The sequence below is a fragment of the Pithys albifrons genome, chromosome 26 (assembly GCF_047495875.1).
Source record: "Pithys albifrons albifrons isolate INPA30051 chromosome 26, PitAlb_v1, whole genome shotgun sequence".
Lineage (NCBI taxonomy): Eukaryota > Metazoa > Chordata > Aves > Passeriformes > Thamnophilidae > Pithys > Pithys albifrons.
In genome coordinates this window covers 6,335,945-6,362,739 of record NC_092483.1, presented here as the reverse complement: position 1 = coordinate 6,362,739, position 26,795 = coordinate 6,335,945, and positions in this window count along the sequence as shown.

The window sequence follows — 26,795 nt, the reverse complement described above, 5'->3', positions numbered from 1 at the left end:
GGGTTGTGGCTGTACCAGGGCTAACTAAGATTAACTTCTTTACTTGGGATATTAAAAGGAGTCCTAGCTACACTACAAAATACAGACAGGTTATCTTTGCAGCACCTTTAATAAAGGCCACTCTGGGTGGTGGTTGCTAATGTGTGACATGATATTATTGCTTTACATTTACTACGCTATATCTGAGGCAACAAATGCCCTTAATTGGTGGGACATACGCGATTACTCTATTTATATATTTCTATGTTTAATACCCACACTCCACCCGGTCCCCCATGTCCAAGGACCTTTAAAATCCTGACATGAGGGCCTGCGTTGAAGAGGCTTGGTATACTGGTGGACTCGTCCACTTCTTCAACTAGCTGCTGTATTACTCGTTGTCGCTTGATGTGTGAGCAGGCTCATCTGGAGGTGCAGCAGCTGGAGCAGGTCGAGTCCATTTGCTGGGCACCCACACAGGTCCGATATCTGTGGAGACAACACTATAACCTCATCCAGTGAATAATAGAGGCTTAGGGCCTATCCATTGACCTGTTTGGGAGTCCTTATATGTTACTTGCACTTCCTGTATGGGTGATATCCGCTGGGAGCTATAGTGTAACTGCACTGGGGTTTGTTCTGAATCTCTGCTTAGGCTCAGATAATTTAGGGTAAACAGCACCTTACACAGGCGAGTTTGGGGATCAAGAATGTCTGACCCTTTCTTTTCCTATAAATACATTTTTAGGGTTCTATTGGCGGGCTCCACTATTGCTTGGCCTGTTGACAGGTGTGGAATGCCACTTACATGTTTAACACCCCATGTAAAAAGGAATCTCTGAACCCGCTCCCTTACGTAAGCAGGGGCGTTATCTGATTTTATGGTTTGTGGCACTCCCATACTGGCAAAATAGTTTGTCTAATGACATGTAGGCCTTTCTCCCCTGTCTGAGCTGTTGCCCAAACCAGGCTAGAATAAGTGTCTATGGACACATGGACGTACTTGAGTCACCCAAATTCAGGAATATGTGTAACATCCATCTGCGATATTTCTCCTGCCTGTAGGCCTCGGGGATTCACTCCCATACCTAGAGTGGGTTCAAATTGACAACACTGGGGACATGCTTTCACTATGCCTTTTGCATTGTCCCATAGGACCCCAAACTGACGTCTTAAGGACCTAGCGCTGTGATGGAACATCGAATGACTATCTTGAGCCATACTAAAAGAACTAGCTGGCTTCTGCATCCCTAAGCTAACCAGGGAATCTGCCTTTGCATTGCCTTCCCCAAGACCCAAAGAGGTCTGATGACTCCGTATATGCATTATGCAACATGGATGTGATCTTAACTTCAGCGCATGCTGCAAAAGTAAAAACAATTCTAACAGTCTTTGATTCTTCACTGGTTTGATTAGGGCATTGTCCTAGCTCAGCAAGTGGGACCAGCTATCACTGTGTGGGGGTGATCAAAGCTGTGTATTCTACCCCCTCTATTCATTCCCCAAGGACAATGGACCATTAGCAGCAGCTGCCCAGGGAGACATTAGCACCTTTACACCCAGCCTGAGGGGGCGTGGCTGCTAATGTACCATCAACGGTTCAACAATACCCCATGACTCCCAGAGTTAATCACCCATTGTGTGAGTCCCTGCCCTGGGGAAGGGACTGGGTGCTCCCTGAGGGTACATAAGTGGTGGGTAAGACCTCAGGAAGGGCTAGTCAGATCCAGAGGAGCAGCAGGACCTCGACAGGAGGAGATCACCACTCTCAACTAGACTATGACCGCCACTCTCGACCAGACTACAGCCATCACCTGCACTAACAGGTTTCTCACTTCTTTTTGCTTTGAACTTGGGGGGAACCACGCGGGTCTCTGCACAAGGGCTAACAAATCCCTTTGGGTCTGTGCCCCAGGACGCTGGGTTATACTACTAGGTTTTGAGAGTTGAAAGCAATTTCTCTTTGTGTCAGTGTAGTTATTGTAATATTATTATTAAATTTTAGCCTCTGACTTATAATCTCTCTCGTGGTGAGTTCATTTCCCCTGCTGGTTCACCTTTAAACCAGCACATCTTTTGGCACCCAACGTGGGGCACAAGAGAGAAGTCAGAATTACAATTCCATTTTGTGCATTTGGATATAGAAACTCCCTAATCACCATGTTGCTTGATGTGTGCGTGTGGATGATGTATCTGAGCCTGTTCATATTCCCACATATGGGGAACTATTTGCCTATTTTGATGCTATTTTTAAGACCAGGAGGAGGAATCAAAATTGCCTTATTTATATATTATGTTTATGTTATCATAACATCAGAGGTAGTGAATTTCATTATGAATGTATATTCAGTCTTGTTTGCCTGTCCTGGCTTGGGTTGCTACCTCTTGAGCCTCAATACCAATTGCACCCAGCCTGTGTGGGGAACAGGAGGGAAGGGTTATTCTGACCTTTTCACCTTTTCCTCACCCTTCAGACTTTCTACAACAGTCTTTGAGAATATTGAATTTCCTTTTGATGTTAAGGACAGTGTATTGTTGTTATTAGTATTGCTTTGTCTCCTCTGTACTGTATACACCATGCTTGAAGTCAGAACAGGGCCGTCTAGAGAGGTTTGCTGGAAGCCCACTCTGGGAGTCGATAATGCTGAGTGGCATGGAAAGTGGGAGAACATGGGCCAGTATTTGGAGAGTTTCTCTCCTCAAGTAATCTGGAGGTTCACCCCTTAACAACTAAAGGACCCTGACAAAATGATAAGCTGGTTGAAAGGAAGATGCTCTGGCAGTCCCAGAGATGTGCAGCTCACAGCAACCTGCTGGGCCCTGGTCACCGCCTACCGCACACTGCTTGGTGTGGTACAGCATCATCAGGAGGAGGAGAAAAGGAGCAAATCCACAGGCACCATGTCCACTCAAACCATGGATGAGCCAGAGAGGAAAAGAAATCAATCAACCAGCACCATGTCCACCCAGACCACGGCTGAGCCAGAGGGAAGAAGAGATACATCAGCCAGCACCATGTCCACGCAAACCACATCTGAGTTGGAGGGAAAGGGAAATAGATCAACCAGCACCATGTCCACCCAAACCACATCTGAGTTGGAGGGAAAGGGAAATAGATCAACCAGCACCATGTCCACCCAAACCACATCTGAGCTGCAGGGAAAGGGAAATAGATCAACCAGCACCATGTCCACCCAAACCGCATCTGAGCCGGAGGGAAAGGGAAATAGATCAACCAGCACCATGTCCACCCAAACCGCGGAGGAGCCAGAAGGACAACAGAAACCAGTATCAGTTGCCCCTGTCCAGAAAAGAAAATCAAAGACCAAATCAGTTCGTATAGTGAATGACAAGGAAGAGTCAGGACCTTCACCTCAAGCAGAAGAAATGGAGCCAGAAATAATCACCCGGTCCCTATCCCTGGGAGAGTTGCGTGAGCTCCGGAGAGAGTTCACACGACAGGCTGCTTCGAATCTGAGATGCTGCAGCCAATGATACAATTCTAGACGGGAGTGAGGCAAGGCAGCTGGGATCCCTGTCTCGAGATGTGGTCATTGATCAGGGCATTGGAAAGAGGCAGGAAACTCTCAGCCTTTGGCGGCGACTGTTGTCAAGTGTGAGAGAGAGATATCTTTGTAAGGAGGACCTCCACGTACAGCAAGGACAGTGGAACACAATGGAACAAGGTATCCGGTGCTTAAGGGAATTAGCCATACTGGAGATAATCTTTTCAGAGGATGAGAGATTCCCTAAAAGTCTGGATGGTGTCCAGTGCACATCCCTGATGTGGTTAAAATTTGCACGGCTTGGGCCAGAAAATGTATTCTCGTTACTTTGCAACATTGCAGTGGAGAGAGGGAGAAGACAAGGTGGGCGCACTGGTCAGTAAACTCAGGATTTATGAAGACACTGTCACTGCTCCATTACGAGCCCACGTCTCAGCTGTGGAAACAAAACTGGCTGAACTGGAAGAGAAGATTAAAGAAGGACTCTCCCATATCTCTCCAGAACAAACGAGTCTCTGCCATCAGCAGCAGGCGTCTTCCGGCTAAGGAGAAAAGGTACACTCCATGCGGCAATTTGTGGTTTTACCTCCATGAGCATGGAGAAGATATGAGGAAGTGGGATGGGAAACCCACCTCTTCCTTAGCAGCTCGGGTACGTGAATTACAAAGAGACACAACTAACACAGGGAATTCTTCAAGGTTGAAGGCTGCCCTGGTCTCTCGTGGGCAAGGCTCCAGACAGTGTAGGAATGATGATGTCATGCCCAATCCGCTTGAAGGAACCTCCCAGTCATATTCACAAGGAGAGCGCAGTGAGTACCATGACCAGGACTGGAGGGGCCCTGCCTCTAGCCAGGTAGAAGAGAGGGACAATCGGGTTTATTGGACTGTGTGGATTCGGTGGCCTGGCACATCAGACCCACAGAAATACAAAGCTTTAGTGGACACTGGTGCACAATGCACGTTGATGCCATCAGGATACGTCGGGGCAGAATCCATCTCTATTTCTGGGGTGACGGGGGATCCCAACAGCTGACTATACTGGAAGCTGAAGTCAGCTTGACAGGGAAGGAATGGCATAGACACCCCATTGTGACTGGTCCAGAAGCCCCGTGTATCCTTGGCATAGACTACCTGAGGAATGGGTATTTCAAAGACCCAAAGGGACTGCATTGGGCCTTTGGCATAGCTGCTGTGGAGACAGAGGAAATCAGACAGCTGAGCACCTTGCCTGGCCTCTCAGAGGAGCCTTCTGCTGTGGGACTGCTGAAAGTTGAAGAACAATTGGTACCGCTGGCCACAGCAACAGTGCACCGTCGGCAATTCCACACTGACCGAGACTCTGTGACCCCCATACACAAGATGATTCGTGAGCTGGAGAGCCAAGGGGCGGTCAGCAAGACTCGCTCACCCTTTAATAGCTCTATATGGCCTGTACAGAAGTCCAGTGGAGAGTGGAGGCTGACGGTGGATTACCGTGGCCTCCATGAGGTCACACCCCCCCTGAGTGCCGCTGTGCCGGACATGCTGGAGCTTCAGTATGAGCTGGAGTCCAAGGCAGCCAAGGTGTATGCCACCATCGAATTTGCCAATGTCTTTTTCTCCATTCCATTGGCAGCAGAATGCAGGCCGCAGTTCGCTTTCACATGGAGGGGTGTGAAGTCCACCTGGAATCAACTGCCTCAGGGGTGGAAACACGGTCCCACCATTTGTCATGGACTGATCCAGACTGCACTGGAAAAGGGTGAGGCTCCAGAACACCTGCAGTACATCGATGACATCATTGTATGGGGGAACACAGCAGCGGAAGTTTTTGAGAAAGGAAAGAAGATAATCTAGATTCTCCTAAGAGCTGGTTTTTCCATTAAACGAACTAAGGTCAAGGTACCTGCTCAGGAAATTCAATTCTTAGGAGTGAAGTGGCAAGACAGGCGTCGCCAGATTTCAAAAGAGGTGATCAACAAAATAGCAGCTATGTCCCCACCGACCAGCAAGAAGGAAACTCAGGCTTTCCTAGGTGCCGTGGGCTTTTGGAGGATGCATATCCCTGAGTACAGTCAGATTTTAAAGCCCTCCCTACCTTGTGACATGGAAGAAAAATGATTTCCAGTGGGGGCCCTGAACAACAACAAGCCTTTGAGCAGATTAAACAGGAGATTACCCACACAGTAGCCCTTGGGCCAGTCAGGACAGGACAGGATGTGAAGAATGTGCTCTACACTGCAGCCGGGGAGAATGGTCCATCCTGGAGCCTCTGGCAGAAAGTACCTGGGGAGACCCGAGGACGACCGCTGGGATTCTGGAGTCGGGGATACAAAGGATCTGAAGTCAGCTATACCCCAACTGAGAAAGAGATCCTGGCAGCTTATGAAGGAGTTCGAGCTGCCTCAGAACTGATTGGCACTGAGGCACAGCTCATCCTGGCACCCCGACTACCAGTGTTGGGATGGATGTTCAAAGGAAAAGCTCCTTCTACCCATCACGCCACTGATGCCACATGGAGTAAGTGGATCGCTCTGATCATGCAGCGAACCCAGATAGGGAATCCTAATCGCCCTGGGATTTTGGAAATCATCACCAACTGGCCGGAAGGTGAGAGTTTCGGATTGTCCTCTGAAGAATAAGAGGAGCAGGTGACACGAGCTGAGGAGGCCCCACCATATAGCCAGCTACCAGAAGAGGAGAAGCCATATGCTCTCTTCAGAGATGGCTCCTGCCGCATTGTAGGGACAAGCCGGAAATGGAAAGCAGCTGTATGGCGTCCTACATGGCGAGTTGCAGAAGCGACTGAAGGACAGGGTGGATCAAGTCAGTTTGCAGAGCTGAAAGCTGTTCAGCTGCCCTTGGATATCGCTGAACGAGAGAAGAGGCCAAGACTCTACCTTTACACTGACTCGTGGATGGTGGCCAATGCTTTGTGGGGATAGCTGGAGCATTGGAGAAAGGCCGGCTGGCAGCGCAAAGGGAAACCCATCTGGGCGGCTGAGATGTGGCAGGACATCGCTGCCCGGGTAGAGAAGCTGGGTGTGAAGGTCCGTCACGTAGATGCTCATGTACCCAAGAGCCGGGCTAATGAGGAGCATCGTAACAACGAGCAGGTGGATCGAGCTGCCAAGATTGAAGTCTCTCAGGTAGATCTGGATTGGCAGCATAAAGGAGAATTGTTTCTAGCTCGATGGGCCCATGATGCCTCTGGTCATCAGGGCAGAGATGCGACATACAGATGGGCTCGGGACCAAGGGGTGAATCTAATCATGGACAGTGTCTCACAGGTTATCCATGACTAGGACACATGTGCTGCCATCAAGCAGGCCAAGCGGGAGAAGCCTCTATGGTATGGTGGACGGTGGTCAAAATAAAGGTATGGGGAAGCCTGGCAAGTTGACTACATCACACTTCCCCAAACACGCCAAGGTAAGCGCTATGTGCTGGCCATGGTAGAGGCAACTGCCATCCTGGGCCTTGAAAAACAAGTCCTGTGGAGACATGGCACCCCAGAGAGAATAGTCTGACAACGGCACCCACTTCAAGAAGAGCCTCATAGACACCCGGTCCAGGGAGCATGGCATTGAGTGGGTGTATCATATCCCCTACCATGCTCCAGCTGCCAGGAAAGTTGAGCGGTGTAATGGACTGCTGAAAACCACCTTAAGGCGTTGGGTGGGGGAACTTTCAAACACTGGGAGCTGCATTTGGCAAAGGCCACCTGGTTGGTCAACACCCGAGGCTCCATCAATCGTGCTGGCCCTGCCCAATCAGAACTCTTGAATACTGTAGGTGGAGATAAAGTCCCTGTGGTCCATATGAGAGGTATGTTAGGAAAGACTGTTTTGGCTAGTCCCACTTCAAACAGAGGCAAACCCATCCGAGGGATTGTTTTTGCTCAAGGACCTGGTTGCACTTCGTGGGTAATGCAAAAAGATGGGGAAACACATTGTGTACCACAAGGGGACCTAATTTTGGGTGAGAAGAGTTTGTAATGTTTCATTGTATATATGTGTATATATATATGTATATAGGTAAAAAGGGGATTAATTTGGGAATGATAGAAGGTGTAGAATAAGGGGTGGATAATGTCCTAGCTCAGCAAGTGGGACCAGCTATCACTGTGTGGGGGTGATCAAAGCTGTGTATTCTACCCCCTCTATTCATTCCCCAAGGACAATGGACCATTAGCAGCAGCTGCCCAGGGAGACATTAGCACCTTTACACCCAGCCTGAGGGGGCATGGCTGCTAATGTACCATCAACGGTTCAACAATACCCCATGACTCCCAGAGTTAATCACCCATTGTGTGAGTCCCCGCCTTGGGGGAGGGACTGGGTGCTCCCTGAGGGTTCATAAGTGGTGGGTAAGACCTCAGGAAGGGCTAGTCAGATCCAGAGGAGCAGCAGGACCTCGACAGGAGGAGATCACCACTCTCGACTAGACTATGACTGCCACTCTCGACCAGACTACAGCCATCACCTGCACCAACAGGTTTCTCACTTCTTTTTGCTTTGAACTTGGGGGGAACCACGCGGGTCTCAGCACAAGGGCTAACAAATCCCTTTGGGTCTGTGCCCCAGGACATTGGGTTATACTGCTAGGTTTTGTGAGTTGAAAGCAATTTCTCTTTGTGTCAGTGTATTTATTGTAATATTATTATTAAATTTTAGCCTCTGACTTATAATCTCTCTCTCGTGGTGAGTTCATTTCCCCTGCTGGTTCACCTTTAAACCAGCACAGGCATCTTCTATGTGATTCGCAATTACCACCGCATACTGTGAGTCTAACACCCCATTCAGCGGCTCCGCTTTCCATTGCATCAGTGCCCAAGCAATAGCTGCCAATTCCAGCGTTTGTAGGCTGTCTTCTCTTTTCCCTGGGATTAGATGACGCTGCAGCTGTCCATTTTCCTTCGACACGCATACAGCAGTGTGAGACTTTCTTCTTGCATCAGTGAACGCAGTTCTCCCATTGACTGGCTGACTCGTCACCATAGGCCTTTCAATCCAGCAATATTGGTTTATTGCCCGCAAATGTTTGTCACTGGGTCCTCCATGGCAGAGGCTACTGTAATACCCTATGATGGCGAGCTGTAACGGAGGGGAATTCTGCATTAGCCAGTCAAAATCACCAGCTTTGATAAGGACACTGATCCAATCTGGCTCTTTCCCATCGACTTCTTTGCAACGTTGGCAGCCTTTGCGGATCAGGTGCGATATAATTTCTTTTTGTTGCCAGATGCTCTTTGGCGCCGTATGTGGTGGAAACAACCATTCAAGGATCGTTATGCTTGAGCCCTTTATCTGTGTATCTTGTTTGGCACCTGGAGTTGCTGGGGTCAGTGCTTCATTAGGTAATTCTCTCCTTTTTTCTCTTTGCCAAATGAGGTCTTGCATTAGGAGTGCAAACAGGAATTGTGGATGACTGCAGATCCATAGCCCCAAGGGGTGGTCAGCATACCGCCAATCTGCCATAGCACAGGAGAGTTTGGCCGCGATGTGATTCAGGGACTTGGTGTGTTCTTGGGTCCATTCAACCATTGCATTGGGCTGTGACCCACGCAAAAGCGACAAGAATGGGTGGATATCTGCATTAGTGAGACCCACGATAGGTCTGACCCATTGAAGTTCACCAACTAATTTTTGAGCATCATGTAATTTTTTCACCGAGGAGATAATAGAGAGCTTTTGTGGTTTAATGGCAGCATGCGTTATTTACCATCCCAAATAATTCCAGGGAGCCACTTGTTGCACTTTTTCTGGGGCTACAGTTAGGCCTTTGCACTTCAACAAGGTTGCTATGTTCTGACAGACGTCATTTTCTAATGGATCTTGCTGATAGAACGGGATATCATCCATGTAATGGTAGATGAGCATAGACGGCATCTTTTTCCGTAGTGGTTGAAGTGCCCAGGAAACATAAAGCTGGCACATACTGGGAGAGTTCTTCATTCCTAGTGGTAACACAGTCCATTTGTATCTTTTGGCTGGTTCAGCCTTGTTGACTGATGGTACTGTAAACGCAGATCGGACCGTGTCCTCTGGACAAAGAGAGATTGTGAAGAAACAATCCTTTAAGTCGATTACTAATATATGCCAGTTCCTAGGCAGCATTGTGGGCAATGGCATGCCTGGTTGCAAGGACCCCATAGGCCACATTTGATCGTTCACCTTCCGTAAGTCATGCAGCAAGCGCCACTTTCCTGATTTCTTGGGAATCACAAAGATGTGTGTGTTCCAGGAACTGACTGATGGCTGAATGTGCCCCGCGTTCAACTGCTCTTCCACTAACTGATTGGCAATGACTAGATGCTCTTTGGGCAACGCCACTTGTCGGCCCAAATAGGGTCGTCTGATTTCCAACGGATACGAGGGGTCGGCGGCATTTCAGCAGTGACCGTACCTAAAAATGCTTTACAGGGTCAGGGATGGAGAGGGTCACTCCTAACTGGCCCAACACATCCCTCCCAATGAGGCCACCCAGCTGGCCTGGGAGCGCTATGACATAGGGGCGCACAGTTACTACTTGCCCTTCTGGAAACTGCAGCTGGACAGGCTGCAAAGGTTGGAGTGGGTTGGAGCCACCCCCAACACCTTGCACAGCATCCAAGGCAGGTGTTAACTTCCAGCTTTGTGGCCACAGCTGCCAGCTGACAATGGTGACGTCTGCCCCTGTGTCCATCATCATTGATATGAGAACGGTCTCTGTATTACACTTCAGTTGCACCGCGATCAGTGGCTGGGTTTTCATTTTTTTTACAAGGGATACTACCACGTCACCAAAGGATCCAAATCCTTCATTTCCTCTGGAAACTTCTGATGTTTTCTGTGCCTGCATGTTGCACCTTGGCAAAAGAACTAGTTGGGCAATTCGAGTTCCCTTTTTGATTAAAAGAGGTGGAGTCAATGTGTAGTAAGCAATCAGAATCTCTCCAGTGTAGTCAGCATCAATAACACCAGGTAACTTCAATTAATCCAGTAGTTCCAGCCGATGTTCTGCCAATTAACAAGGCTTCTAATGTGCTCTTTTCATGATAGATGGGCACTGTGATTCCGGTTGGTATTTTCTGTACTTGTGCAGATGTGAGAGTCACATGCTGCTGCCAAATCGAGCCCCAGGCTCCCCCTTGTTGCTGGGGGCGGTAGTTGTTCGAGAGCATTGGGCCGGCTACTTGTGTCTTTGCGCGGGGGCCCTTCTTGCTGGGTTTCTCGTTATTTTTGTGAACCTGCAGACACTGCTGTTGTGAGTATCTCTTTGGCAGTGGTCACACCACATGGCAGCAGAACAGGTTTTACGAAGATGGCCCTTAAATCCACATCGGAAGCACACAATGGTAGGCTTCACCGTCTTGTCCTTTTTATTATTGGATATTTTCTGAGCCACAGCAGCGAGGAGGCGATGCGTTGGCTCCGTTGCAGCTACAAAGGCACCTGCCATGGCTTGACTCTTGCTGCTGACTGGCTCGCGACGCCATCTCGAGCATTTCAGAAACTTATGCATTTTTGGGAACTGTTGCAAGCAGGGACTTGGTCTTTGGATTGGCATTTTCAAAGGCCAAAATCCTGAACATCAAACTCTTAGCCTCTGCGTCCAAGTCATTTTGTACCATGATCGACTGTGAAAGATGGTCCACGAAATGTGGGTAACCCTCTGTGACTCCTTGCTTAACTGATGTGAATGGAGGAAGTGGAGTTGGCTCTGGGAATGCATAGAAAGCTTGATGGGCCAATCTTGCCGTAGTAGGATGTAAGATCGTTGGGAACTGTAACTGCACATGCATGTCTTCGTATGCTCCATCACTGATAAACATCTCTGTGGTAACTCCTGCTATAGGGTCATCGGCAGGCGAGGGCGAGCAGCTTCTAGTTGCGCAAGCCGTTTCCATTACTTATGCCAAATTATTTGCTGAGAGAGTGTGAGTAAATAGCTTGCGAGATTTTTACAATCATGAGGGCAATTAGTATCTGCCGTGAAGATCCAATCTAACACTGCATGCCCACTGTCTGTTTTTATTCCTCCTTCCTTTAGAGTCTTTTTTGCTTCTTGCAGCACTTTCTAGTCATGTTGCTCATATTTTGGTTCATTATTATTTATTAGAACGGGGCATACGACCATTCTCCTTCCAGCAAAGCATCTCGGAAAAAGCCAGTCCATCGGTCTAGCCGGGGCTGTCCGTTATTCGTCAGTGTTGTTTCTTTGGATTTCCGGGGGAGCGGACCAGCTGCTCCTATTTCTTCATCCTCTGAGCTCGGAGAGGAGGCTCGATACATTTGAAAAGTAGGCGGCAGCCTTCTAGGCAGCGATCGTGGCTCCTTGCTTTTTCTTCAAGAGCTTTCATGGTTTGCCTGTTCGTTTCAGCTATCTGTTCTAGCAGCTCCTTCATCTGTTGTTCCAATGGAGTCAGTGTTCGTTCTTGCTCGCCTCCTGACCCCCCCGCAGGGGTTTCAGGCTCTTCTGGCGGAGAGGGAGCGGCAGGTGGAACCTTGAGACGGCAGCTAGGACCGCCCACCTCAGCCATGGCCCCAGCGGTCACTTCTGCATTGTCGGGCACTTCACCGGAAGCCATGGGTCCGCTCACTTCCTCCTCAGAAGCTGCTGCGCCACAGTCGAACAAGAACTCGCTCACAGACTGGCGCGGTTTCCCCGTCATAACCTTCACAGCAAAGCCGTTCCCCTCTATTCCTAGGAAAGCCCTCCATCCTTTTCGGTGCTCTGCCACCAGGAGCGGAGGAGCCGAAGGCTCAGCCCGCTTCTCCCTTTCTGGGGCGAGCATGGTAACAGCAAGGGCTGCCATTTTTGATTCCACTTTCATTTCTTTCAACGCGTTAATCACTGCTCTCCACGTTCCCTCTAACCCTGCCATCTGTTTACTTTTTCCTTGTATATGCAAGTCCCACATTAGGTCACCAACTGCCCTCCGGTGCTCCCACATACACAACATGGGGGGGCTTTGAAAATGCCCCTGTTGCCGCGCCCATGTCACAAGCTTTTCAAAAAGCTTCTCGCTAACTGCCCCCCCCTCGCTTAGCGAGGATACTGAGCAAAAGCCGCTTGGCAGCCACAAACTCTGTGTCCATTTTCCCCAATAACCCACAATGATAGGGGGATGTAGGGAAAAAACTCAGCTGCTGTTGTATCAGCGAGAGGTTTTTCAGCATCCTGGCCTGCCCATCCCCGACGTGACCCCGGGTTTCAGAGTCCGGATACCTGGATTAATTCTCACAGAGATAAAACTCCAGGCTCCAAAAGGTTAAAAGAATGTTCAGCATAACTTTATTGGGGGGGTGAACAGCTTATATAATGTTTTTTGGGGTACACGTGAACTGGGACAGCTTAGGGATAGGTCAAGAGGTCTGTGCACAAGGCAAGGGTCTCTTTTCATTGGCTGAAAGCCAGCTACCACGACCTGGCCACGCGCTGGGCAGCCCACCTCAGGCGACAGGCTGTCTGGCCCGTTTATGGTTCTGGGGTTTTTTACTTCTCCTTCTGGCTGCCCCAAGATCATCCTGACCTTGCTAGCTTGCTAGGTTCTAACGTGAGATCGTGCATGTGCAGGGGCCGGGGCCAAGCCTCTCCTGCAGGGGGAAGGTAACGATCTTTCTTACCTCGACCGTGGTTTCCACAACTTTTTCGGCCAAGCTCTCCTATCCCGCCTCCTCGGCCTTAGTTTGGCGCAGAAGTCCTGCTGCCAAGAGGCCCCCCTCTCCCGGTCTCCTTTTCGATCGCAAAGGCAGCTCTTCGTTGTCCCAGCCCGCAATTCTCCACAATTTAAGGTAAGGAGCCACCAAGGGTATGGGACCGGAGTCAAAGATGAATCCTCATGGAGGTATGATCGATGCTCAGTTTATTGTTTATTACACACTTACTTATATCTCATACTTCTAAAAGCACGCGAATAATACAAGCGCGCTATTGGCTAATAGCTAGTGTCCACGCGCCTCATAACACGACCTAATTGGCCTCTGCCCCTAGTGCACGCGTCTAACATAACAATTCAATTGGTGCTTCTTGCCGAGCCACGCGGCTCCGTGTCGCTGTCTCTGCCTGTTTCGCGGTCTCCTGCATCTTGCTACTCATCCGCTGCTGCTGTTTACTGCCAGTTTGTCTACTTTTGGAACAAACTCAAGGACTCGGCGGCCTCGCTACAATCTGCATAGGCGGGGTTGTGCATACATGCGTCTAACAGCACACTATGGCTCGTGCTGTTCAAATATTCCTCAACAACCATCAACTGGGACTACCTCCCATGCCACAACTCCTTCCTTGAATTGTGAAAATGCTCACAACCTAACTTTTGCTGGACCTTATGTAATCTGGCAATCAAATGAGCAAGTTACTCTCAGATCCCACATACTTGCTGAAAAGAGTTCACATAAACATCCAAATAAACATATCTCGTTTGCAAAAAGACTGTCAGCCCTACATGCAGCAAAGCCTCAAAGGCTTGAATGCTTGGCTAGCAGTCAGATCACACAACAGGATTCTAATAGATGTAGGTGGATGGTTTGGCACAGGATTGGGTATATTAAATACTATAGATCAAGAAGTGTTAGTTAATGTGCTCAGTGCTGTCGCTTCTGATTTGGGAAAACTCAAGATTCCCTTAAGAACATCTTTGCTTACTTTGCCAGAAAAACAATCATTGGCAGTCAAGCTGCTAACACTAGTGGCCAAATACACAGTTGCTGATCTTACCAAAATTGCTGACTACACTGGTGGCACCAGTAAGAAAGTTGCACTCGCTATACAATGTATCCAAACCCAGCAATGGCTATAATCTGTGGCTGCAGGAATATTCAGAGAGGGAACATCAGGAATACTGCCCCAAGAGATAAGAGACATAATAGCCAGAAACCGTTCTACTACACAGTTGGAGAAAAATCACCAAGCTTGGTGACAGTTAGTAAATTTTACTTACAACTCACAACACCAGCAAATTGAGGCTTATGTACTCACCATCAGTGCAGCCAAGGAACAAACCATCTGTCCTGTTTTAACTCTAGGAGCTATACACCAGAATGTCATTGTGAGACCCATAGGCCATAATGTATGGACAAGTTATGATCAAACCAAAGGCAAATGGCAATCAATCAGTACTGAAGCTTTTATCCCTAAAGGACAGTTAGGGTACATATGTGAAAATGCTGTAGTAGAAAATGAAGATCTATGCTTAGATACTGAATGCTCCTTTAAAATGCTTCCTTATGCTAAGACTCAATCACAAGTATATTATGTAGGAAATGGATGTGTATGTGTTAGGACTCTTTGTGTTAACATTACCATTGATAATTGTTATGAAACAGCAAATGGTAAAAATTTTTGTGTGTGTAATTTTACTCGAACCATAGGTTGTGATTTTGATTATGTTGTTACTGTGAGTACTCGACAACTGATTGAATCTAATTATGTTTTGTACCATGATGTATTTAAATTGCAAATAGGTATGGCCATTGATCTCTTTAAAGCAATGCTCAAACACCCAGACATAGAAAAAGTGGTCCAAGAGGTAAACAGAACAAGTCAACACATGCCATAGCAAGTTAAACATGATACTGAAAACATTAAAGAAATTTTGACCAAAATTGAAAAAGTGGGAATCCACCACTGGTGGGACATTTTTAGGCTATTCACCCACTGCCACACAAGTCTTTAACTTCCTAATACATCCAATCATAGTCATAGCAGCAGCAATACTCTTGCTGGCACTGTTCACTGTGTGGCTATAGTACAAATTGACCACTATAGTGTCGTCAATATGAAATGAGATGTTGCAATCACATGCATAATGTATGAGAAGATGTTGTAATCACTTAGATTCGAATGTATAAATTAACCTACTTTGACACCTGTGCTTCGAAGTGAATTTGTGCAGCGTTAGCTGCCTCGCTTCCCTGCGCGGAAATAAATACTTGCAGCTAATGGAATACAAAATTTTCTCTTAGCAGTTGTTGTAGTTTGAAATTATTATGTAAATTCTCTCCCCTGCCACTAACTGCCCATGCCAGTAGTTAACAGAAAAAGTAGTTAACTGCTGATCACTTGGGTGGGGGCAGGTTTGTCTCTTTTGTTCTTGGGGACTACACACAGCTGGGAGTTGGTGTGTGTGTGCGGGGTTGAGGAGAAGCCGTCTCGCTGCTGCTGCTGCCTGCCCCGGACTGCTTCTGGCTGCTCGTGTTTCTGCTTCTTGGACAAGGAACACAGGGGGAAGAGACAGAGTTCATCTGAGAGCTCACCACTCGTCTGTCTCGCTGGAGAGGGACTGGAAACTCACTCCGCAGCCAGCCGGGCTGTGACACTGACACTGCCTAAGTATAACTTTCCTCCCGGAGGAAAACCTGCTGGGTTTTGTTGGTATTTTACTCTCTTGTGGTGTTGGGGAAGCGGTTTGCACTAGTCTGTTTACATGTATATATATATATAGCAGTTAAGAACGGTTATCCTTCTTGTATTAAAAGTTCCTCTTCTTAAATTTGATAAAGAGTGGCGTGATTATTGTGGAGAAGGCCCCTTCCCCCGCTTGTGGGTAAACATTTTGGTTTTTCCCCTCAAACCAAGACAGCAGTTCTTTCTTGTAGCATTTTCACTGTCACTCCTAAATCCCATGAAAATAATGAGATCTTTGAGGGAGACATGCTGTGATAGATCCATGGAGGGGCAACTCACAGTTGCATGTGGTGCTCTGGCCACTGCCTACCAAAAGCTGCTCGGTATGGTCCAGCACCTCCAGGGGGAAAAGGAAGAGAATAAAACACCTGACATCATGGTGGCTCAGGGCACGGCTAAACCAAAAGAACTGTCCAAGCCAATGGAAGTTGCCCCATCCAAAAAAGGAAATATAAGACCAAATCAGTTTGTCTGGTGGATGACAAGGGGGGAGTGGCATCTTCACCGATAGCGGACACAAAACCAGAGATCATTACTGAATCACTGTCATTTGACAATTTCCATTTTTTGCAGAAAGATGTTGTTTGATGCCTGGGCGAGCCCATCCTGACTTGGGTGATCTGAGCTTGGGACCTTATGGGTGAAAGCTTACAACATGATGGTGCTGAAGTCAGGTTTTTTGGATCTCTGGCACAGGATCTGGGTATTGAACAATTGTTTGTGAGGAAATCAAAACTCTCTTCTCTCTGAGCACGACTTCAAACGAGTGTAAGAGAGAAGTTTGTTTACAGAGACATCCTGCAGGAACATCATCATAAGACGACTTGGAAGACTATGGAAGAAGGGATCCTACGTTTGAGGGAAATGGCACTGCTAGAAGTGCTTTTTGGAAGGGATGGGCAACCCAACAGCAATCCAGACAAGGTCAGGTACACATCACAGATGTGGCGGAGCCTTTCATGCCACGGGCCAGCTGTATACTCCACTTTCCTGGTGTTCATGTATTCTGAAGGAAACTGAGAGACAGTGGACTCTGTAACAAGTGAAGTGAGGATGTACAATGGAATGGTCCATGGCCTGATACAGGCCCGTATCTCTACTCTCTACTGTAGAGACATTAGTTGAGAGTCTCAAGGCACTAACTACAGAGGTTAAAGATGAGCAGAGAAAATTTAGAGAGGAGATTAAGGAAAGTTTCCATGTGGAACCAGTGCAAACCAGAGCCTCTAAGGTCAGATCCAGACACTGTCCAGCTAGAGAAAGTGGACAGGCCTCACGAACCAAGCTGTGGTATTTCCTGGTTGACCATGGAGAAGATATGAGACGGTGGGATAGGAAACCTACCTCTGTCCTAGAAGCCAGAGTACATGAATTGAAGCAGAGCGAGGAAAGGAAAAGAGTGAGAGTAAATGCAGTGTCAGTTTCCCACGGGCAAGGATCTGACCCATTAGAAAGTACCTCCCAAATGTGTCTTCACAGCGAAAAAGCTGTGATTGCCACACTAAGCTGATTTAAAGGTAAACCGGCAGGAGAAGTGAATCCAACACAAAAGAGATTATAAGCCAAAGTTATAATTCAATAAAAATATTACAATAAATGCAATGATACAAAGACAAATTGTTTTTAACCCACAAAACCCAGAAATATAACCCAGCACCCTGGGACACAAACAAAATGGTGTTTGTTGGCCCCTGTGCTGAGCCCCACGTGGTTCCCCTGATTAAAAAGAAGGGAAAAACCTACTGGTGCAGATGATGGTCACAGTCTGATAAAGAGTTGCGGTTGCAGTCTGGTCGAGAGTGATAGTCTCAGTCCTGTCAAGGTTCTGGTCCTCCTCTGGATCCAATGAGTGGTCCCAGAAGTCCCCAATTCCCAAGATTATATATGCTCAGGTTCAGGTGGGAATGCCCAGTACCTCCCCCAGGGTGGGGAGTTCCACAATGTGTGATCTGACTCTGTGAGTCATGGGATATATTTGGAATCATTGATAGCCCATTAGCAAACATGCCCCCTCAGGCTGGGTGTGAAGGTGCTAACGACTCCCTGGAGGGGAGTTATCACAACTCTTATCTCACAGGCTTCTTTAACACCCAGCTTGTAGCCTGAGGGGTCAGGTGTGCCCTGGGCAGCTGCTGCAAATGCTCCATTGTTAACAGTTCATGAGAAATTACATAGATGGTGTAGAACACATAGCTCTGGTCACACCCACACAGTGAGAAACTGGTCCCGGCTGCCGAACTAGAACATTATCCATCTCTTATTCTATACCATCTCTATCATTCTCAAATTAGTACCCTTTTTAACTATACGGATATATCTGTATATACAATGAAACATTGCAGACTGTTCTCACTCAAAATTTGGTCCCCTTGTGGTAAACAACATGTTTCCCGATCTTTTTGCATTACCCACCAAGTGCAACTAGGTCCTTGAGCAAAAACAATCCCTTGGATGGGTTTGTCTTTGTTTGAGGTGGGACTAACCCAAACAGCCTTTCCTAACATACCTCTCATATGGGTCACGGGGACTTCATCTACAGTATTCAAGAGTTCTGATTGGGCAGGGCCAGCTCGATTGATGGAGCCTCGGGTATTGACCAACCAGGTGGCCTTTGCTAAACCTTCGCTAAATGCTCCCAGTATTTGCAAGTTTGGATAACCTGTGAGACACTGCCCATGATTAGATCCACCCCTTGATCACGAGCCCATTTGTATGTAGCATCTCTCCCCTGATGACCGGAGGCATCATGGGCCCATTGAGCTAGAAACAATTCTCCCTTGTGCTGCCAATCCAGATCTACCTGAGAGACTTTAATCCTGGCAGCTCGATCCACCTGCTCGTTTTTACGATGTTCTTCAATAGCCCGGCTCTTGGGTACATGAGCATCTACGTGACGGACCTTCACACCCAGCTTCTCTACGCGGGCAGCGATGTCCTGTCACATCTCAGCCACCCAGATGGGTTTCCCTTTTCGCTGCCATTTGACCTTTCTCTATTGATCCAACCATCCCACAGAGCATTGATCCATCTATCCATGAGTCAGTCTACAGGTGGAGTTTTGGCCTCTTCTCTCGTTCAGTGATTTCCAAAGCCAGATGAACCGCTTTTAGCTCTGCAACCTGACTTGATCCACCTTGTCCTGCGGTCGCTTCTGCAACTCGATGTGTAGGACTCCATACAGCTGCTTTCCATTTCCGGTTTGTCCCTACAATGCAACGGGAGCCATCCGTGAAGAGGGCATATCACTTTTTCTCTTCTGGTAGCTGGTTATATGGTGGGGTCTCCTCAGCTCGTGTCACCTGCTCCTCTTCTTCTTCGGAGGATAGTCCGAAACTCTCACCTTCCGGCCAGTTGGTGATGATTTCTAAAATCTCAGGGCGATTAGGATTCCCTATCCGGGTCTGCTGTGTGATCAGAGTGATCCACTTACTCCATGTGGCATCAGTGGCGTGATAGGTAGAAGGAGCTTTTCCTTTGAACATCCAGCCCAACACTGGTAGTCGGGGTGCCAGGACGAGCTGTGCCTCAGTGCCAATCACTTCTGAGGCAGCTCAAACTCCCTCATAAGCTGCCAGGATCTCTTTCTCAGTTGGGGTATAGCTGGCTTCAGATCCTTTGTATCCCTAACTCCAGAATCCTAGTGGTCGTCCTCGGGTCTCCCCAGGTACTTTCTGCCAGAGGCTCCAGGATGGGCCATTCTCCTTAGCTGCAATGTAGAGCACGTTCTTCATGCCCTGTCCTGACTAACCCAAGGGCTACTCCGTGGGTAATCTCCTGTTTAATCTGCTCAAAGTCTTGTTGTTCAGGGCCCCATTGGAAATAATTTTTCTTCCATGTCACAAGTTAGACAAGACTTACAATCTGACTGTACTCAGGGATATGCATCCTCCATAACCCATGGTGCCCAGTAAAGCCTTTGTTTCTGTCCTAGTTCGGCAAGTTGAGACCAGTTTTTCACTGCGTGGGTGTGACCAAAGCTGTGTATTCTACACCCTCTGTAATTTCTCATGAACTGTTAACAATGGACCATTAGCAGCAGCTGCCCAGGGCACACCTGACCCCTCAGGCTGCAAGCTGGGTGTTAAAGAAACCTGTGAGATAAGAGCTGTGATAACTCCTCTCTGGGAAGTCGTTAGCACCTTCACACCCAGCCTGAGGGGGTGTGTCTGTTTATGAGCAATCAACGATTCCAAAAATGCCCCATGACTCACAGTACTAGATCACCCACTGTGGAACTCCCTGCCTTGCAGGAGGTACTGGGCATTCCCACCTGAATCTGAGCATATATAATGTTGGGGATTGGGGCTTTTAGTACCACTCGTCAGATCCAGAGGAGGACCAGAACCTTGACAGGACTGAGATCACCACTGCTGATTGGTGTCACCCTTTTTTGGGTTAAGGAGGTTGCGTAATGACGGTCAGAATAGCTCAGGCACAGCAGGCATCAGAAGGCTTGATCAGAAGGCTTACAACTAACAGTTTATTTTTAGTTACACCAACACCTTTTATTTACTCCTATATATACAACATGCTAACACACTATTGGCCAATAGTTCACCTAACATACATAGAGGCATTTTATTGGTTACAAGACACCACACACTCTACAGGCAACTCTCTGGTCCTTAAGGGTGTACTCCTTAATTTCCTCAGACCTTAGAAGATGGACATACACTGTCACTCCCTCCACAATTCCCCATCTTTGTAATTGTGCCACCAAAATGGCTGCAGTAGTCTTCTACAGGGCCCTTGCAGAAGACTAGCTGCACCTGATGTTAATCTCCGCACAATTGTCAGGATCACCAAATCCACAATTCAGTCTTTACCATAGATAAACCCCCATCCAGTTATAATCCATCTATACTCCATCCTTGAAGCAATTTGCTTAGCTACTTTCATCTGTCATTCATCCATCACTCACTTTTTCACTTTCAATTCTTTCATTTTTTTCCTCTTTTTCTTTTTTCTTTTTTTCTTTTTTCTCTCCTTTTTTACTTCTTTCTTTCAATTCATACAACACATGCTTTCAAAAACTTTACCTTCATTACCTTGAAACAATAAGAGAAACCTAATTGCTACTCTATTCTGTCTTAATTAACACCTTAATTTTCTTAACAAATTAAAAATATTAACAAAAATACAACCACACCAAACAATAACATCCCTATAAACCGGTTATGTTGCATTAACAGATGTTAACAATTCTAATTCTTGCAGTTCTTGTGTTACTTGCAGTAAGTATGAAACAGGACCATTATCTGTTTTCATTTGCTTTGGTACTTCTAAAACTGCAAAAGGTCTTGTGCATCACTGATTTCAACCTGTGGAGACAAAAAACCAGAAACTTTTCTCCAAATTATTAACTGCTCACAATACTTTATATCTTTTTAGCAGGAGTCAAATTAACAGAGAGTGAGATTTCTTCCAGACTTCTTTGTTGCTCTCTTCTTTGCTCCAAGAGGTGCTGCAGTCTTGCTTTTCATTATTTATTTCAGAACTTCCGTCTCAGAGCTCAAGGTGTCTGTATTTAGCTGTGCTGAAAACAAGCTTCAGCTGCTGTGTGTTACAGTCAGTCTATGCAGCTGCTTGCTTTTGCTGCATTGATAACCTTTGAGTCTGTCCGATGTTTGTTTGGACTACAATACCCATCAATCCTTTGCAAGAACCGATGCGTGTGACGTGGAGAGATCTTCCCTGATGGTGTTGCCCCCCCGAGGGTGTTGTCCCCCCTCTCTGGGGGAGTCAGTGCCATCTTGAGATACGCAGTAAAAATTCTCTCATTTCTGCAGCTACAAACAAGCTGCAAACAAACTTCATCAGACTCTCAGTTGGTGAAAAACTGAGCAAAACAAGCCCAAAAGAGCAGCTTTCAGTAACTTAGAGCTTTCTACAGGCTTAGAAGGTAATAAACCTGTTTATAGTGGCAATAGCTGATCTCTCTTCCCGCTTTGTTTTCTTAGCTAGATGAAATTTGCTTATCAGTTCAGCTGTCAGAGTCTCAGTGCTAATTAGTACCAGTCCCACTACCAGCGAACTTGATTTATTATTGCAGAACAGAAAGCTGTTTCCAAGTTAACTCCTTCTTCTCAACTGAAAACCTTATGAAAAGACAAACTGATTTCTCTTAGTTCAACAGAGAAAATTCTGAAGCAGATAATTCGGCTTACCAGAAGTATACTCTTGAAGCATGCGTCAACATTTATCTTTTTACTTACTTCGCTTATTATCTTCTGATGTATTACATTACTTTTAACATTCTGTGTCATAAACCTCTGTTTGCTGTGCCATCATGTTTCTTAGAGCAATCTTCACATTGTTCACATTAAGCATTACTAAGACTCTTCTATGAGATTCACCATCCACTCATTCAGTCTCTTAGTCGCTCACCTGGGGTTCACAGGTGTTCTTTGCGTCAACGCTTTCTCCACATACACCAGTGGCTTTTCTGTGATAACATCACAGCGAAAACTCTATTCCACAATTCTGACGCTTCTCTGCAAGAACCTCACAGTGTAAACTTCAGTAAATTCTGCAATTTCGCAGCTTCTCTGTGATAGCCATCACAGCGTAAACTCTGTTCTGCAAATTCCATGGCTTTTCTGTGACATTATCACAGTGAAAACTCTGCTACACTAAGAGACACTGTCATTCTCTGTCGTCTCGTCAGGAGTTTATCTCCATCGTAAATCACACAATTCTTCATTCACCGGTGTGTCGGCAAGTTGAGGGTCACCATTTATTGGGGTCACTCTTTTTCAGGTTAAGGAGGTTGCATTGATGACGGTCAGAAGAGCTCAGGCACAGCAGGCATCAGAAGGCTTGATCAAAAGGCTTACAACTAACAGTTTATTTTTAGTTACACCAACACCTTTTATCTACTCCTATATACAACATGCTAACACACTATTGGCCAATAGTTCACCTAACATACATAGAAGCATTTTACTGGTTACAAGACACCACACACTCTACAGGTAGCTCTCTGGTCCTTAAGGGTGTACTCCTTAATTACCTCAAACCTTAGAAGATGGACACACACTGTCACTCCCCCCCCACTCTCAACCAGACTGCGACCGTTATCTGCACCAACAGGTTTTTTTCTTTCCCTTCTTTTTACTTTGCACTCAGGGGAATCACATGGGGCTCAGCACAGGGGCTAACGAACTCCACTGTCTTTGTGTCCCAGGATGCTGGGTTATACTTATGGGTTTTGTGGGTTAAAACCAATTTGTCTTTGTATCATTGCATTTATTGTAATATTTTTATTAAATTCTAACTCTGACTTATAATCTCTTTTGTGTTGGGTTCACTTCTCCTGCCGGTTTACCTTTAAAGAAGCACAGTTTCCTTCTTGCTGGTCAGTGGGGACATAGCTGCTATTTTGTAAATCACCTCTGTTGGAATCTGGCGACGTCCATCTTGCCACTTCACTCCTAGGAACTGAATTTCCTGAGCAGGTCCCTTGACCTTACTTTGTTTAATGGCAAAACCAGATCTTAGGAGAATCTAAATTATCTTCTCTCCTTTCTCGAAAACTTCCCCTGCTGTCTTCTCCCATACGATGATGTCATCGATGTACTGTAGATGTTCTGGATCCTCGCCTTTTTCCAATGCAGTCTGGATCAGTCCATGACAAATGCTGGGAGTGTGTTTCCACCCCTGGGGCAGTTGATTCCAGGTGAACTGCACACCCCTCCAGGTGAAAGCAAACTGTGGCCTGCACTCTGCTGCCAAAGGAATGGAGAAAAAGTTATTGGTAATGTCAATGGTGGCACCATTTGGCTGCCTTGGACTCCAGCTCATACTGAAGCTCCAGCATGTCCAGCACAGCAGCACTCAGTGGGGGTGTGACTTTATTGAGGCCACAGTAATCCACTGTCAGCCTCCACTCTCAGCTGGACTTACACACTGGCCATATGGGGCTATTAAAGGGTGAGCGAGTCTTGCTGACCGCCCCTTGGCTCTCCAACTCACAGATCATCTTGTGTATGGGAGTCACAGAGTCTCGAATGGTGTGGTATTGCTGATGGTGTACTGTTGCTGTGGCCATCAGTACCAATTTTTCTTCAACTTTCAGCAGTCCCATAGCAGAAGGGTTCTCTGAGAGGCCAGGCAAGGTGTTCGACTGTCTGATTTCCTCTGTCTTCACAGTGGCTATGTCAAAATCCCAGCCAAGTCCCTTTTGGGTCTTTGAAATACCCACTCCTCAGGTAGTCTATGCCAAGGATACACGGGGCCTCTGGACCAGTCACGATGGGGTGTCTATGCCATTCCTTCCCAGTCAAGCTGACTTCAGCTTCCAGTACAGTCAGCTGTTGGGGTTCCCCTGTCACCCCAGAAACAGAGACGGATTCTGCCCCTACATATCTCGATGGCATCAAAGTACATTGTGCACCAGTGTCAACTAAAGCCTTGTATCTCTGTGGGTCTGATGTGCCAGGCCACCGAATCCACACAGTCCAATAAACCTGATTGTCCCTCTCCTCTACCTGGCTAGAGGCCGGGCTTCCCTAGTTCTGGTCATGGTACTCACTGCGCTCTTCTTGTAAATATGACCTGGAGGTTCCTTCCAGAGGACCGGACATGACATCATCACTCCTATGCCATCTGGAGTCTTGCCACAAGAATACAAGGCTCTGGTTGATACTGGTGCTCAGTGCAAGTTGATACCTTCAGGACAGTTGAACTCATTGCCAGGTCTGTCAGAGAGTCCTTCTGTTGTCGGATTGCTGAAGGTTGAGGAACAGCAGGTGCCAATTGCCACCACAACAGCGCATCGTCAGCAATACTGAAAGAACCATGACTCTCTGATCCCCATCCATAAGATGATCTGCGAACTTAAGAGCCAAAGGGTGGTCAGCAAGACTCGACAGGAGGAGACCACCACTCTCGACCAGACTACAGCCATCACCTGCACCAACAGGTTTTTCACTTCCTTTTGCTTTGGACTTGGAGGAACCAGGCGGGTCTCAGCACAAGGGCTAACAAACCCCTTTGGGTTTGTGCCCCAGGACACTGGGTTATATTGCTGGGTTTTGTGAGTTGAAAGCAATTTCTCTTTGTGTCAGTGTAATTATTGTAATATCTTGCATTAAATTGTAACTCTGACTTATAATCTCTCTTGTGGTGGGTCCATTTCTCCTGCCGGTTTACCTTTAAACCAGCACATTTTCTTTCTAGCTCTCCTCTCCTTGTCAACTCTTATTACAGGGGTTGCAGAGGAAATCTCATGGGGTCCATAGTTTTAATTAAATCCCATGTGTCCAGTATACTACTTACATGCTAAATACAGTGAAGCTCAGTTCTCAGTTCATGTAGGATAAATCTAAAACAGTCTCCAAGATATTCCAGATTTTAAACCCACACACAAAAAAGTTGGTTTTAAAAAAAAATTAATTCACTTTCAATACATATGTGAATCTGTCATCTGCATCTCTAGCAAGCAAAGCTCCATGGATCTTTAGTTAACTGTATCAGTAACTTAAAGTATTTTCAACATTTGATGGGCGTAGGGTGATAGACCAATTCAAGGCCATGATAACGATCCTGATCTATTACGGGGAAACACCTCAGCACCTGGAGGGGGCATTCCCAGAAACCATTGTCAGATGATAATGGGTTACACAAGAAGGGACAAAGAGACCCCAGTGGCTTCCCTAAAGTCCTCAACAAAATGAGGAGATTTCCCAGCAACAGCCTAAAGTAAATGATATTTTGCGGAGGACCAAAGGACATCATGCACAGACCAGTATGATCAAGTGAATGCCGTCTATTCAGATCGCACACGTGCCTATTATAACCCAAAGCATTGTTCACACGCCCCGTCCCTTATGCAGATTGGCTAATTGAGTATGTTCACGCGACAGAATAACACCTCTCATTGGTTACACACAAAGGTCCACAAATACAATGTTTACATGAAACTACTTCAGCATACTTCTTTCCCATAGCTGACTGCAAGTGTCCTGCTTCAGTTTATCTCTCTCTCAGCTTCAGAGAATGCAAACAGGCAGGATTACTGGCCTTTCTATTCTCTGTAAGAAATTCTTCCCTACAACAGCCTGATAGGATTAACGAAGAATGGAGTCTTAGGGAAATAGCATGCCCTTTCTTTGCAATATCCTTTGGGAACACATGGAGCTGACCCTTAGGCCTATGTCATCTGTCTATCACCTCAAAAATTATTATTGACTATAGTCACTCAAACTGCCTAAGAAAAAAAAGGTACATGAGATCGGACATGAGCAAAAAGGAGGAGAGAAGTTTCATCATCTCGGCGGAGGTAACCAACGAGCTGCCCCGTCTCCTTCCAGTCCTTCGGACACTGTAGGGGTGAGCAACCATTTACTCTATTTTCCTATACCTTATGCCTTATACCTCATAGATAACCATCTTTTACCTTTACCCCATAGATACCTTATTTGCTAAGTGCACGTTGCTACTTTGATACTAATTTTACCTTGCTCTACACCTTGTAAATTACTGGGTATATCAGACTGCTCAGATTACCGAGGTATTACCTTGCTCTCCATTCCTGGTAAAATCCTTGCAAGAACACTTTTGAACAGATTAGTACCCGCTATTGCAGAAGAACTTCTACCTGAAAGCCAGTGTGGATTCAGAGCCAATAGAATCATAGAATCATAGAATCATAGAATCAGTTGGGTTGGAAAAGACCTCTGAGATCATCAAGTCCAACCCTTAATCCAACTCCACTTTGATTGCTAGATCATGGCACTAAGTGCCACGTCCTGATGCCGTGAGAGAACCCAAAAACAGGACTCCGAGCCAAGTTAATGGGGGATAAGATAAAAAGGTAGATTCTTTAATGTCCAGGCTTAGGGCTTTTAGGAATACATGATGACATCTACGTGCACTGGTTTCTATGGTTTTTATAATATGGTTCACCCAATCTTTACTTTGCACATCTCTCGATCC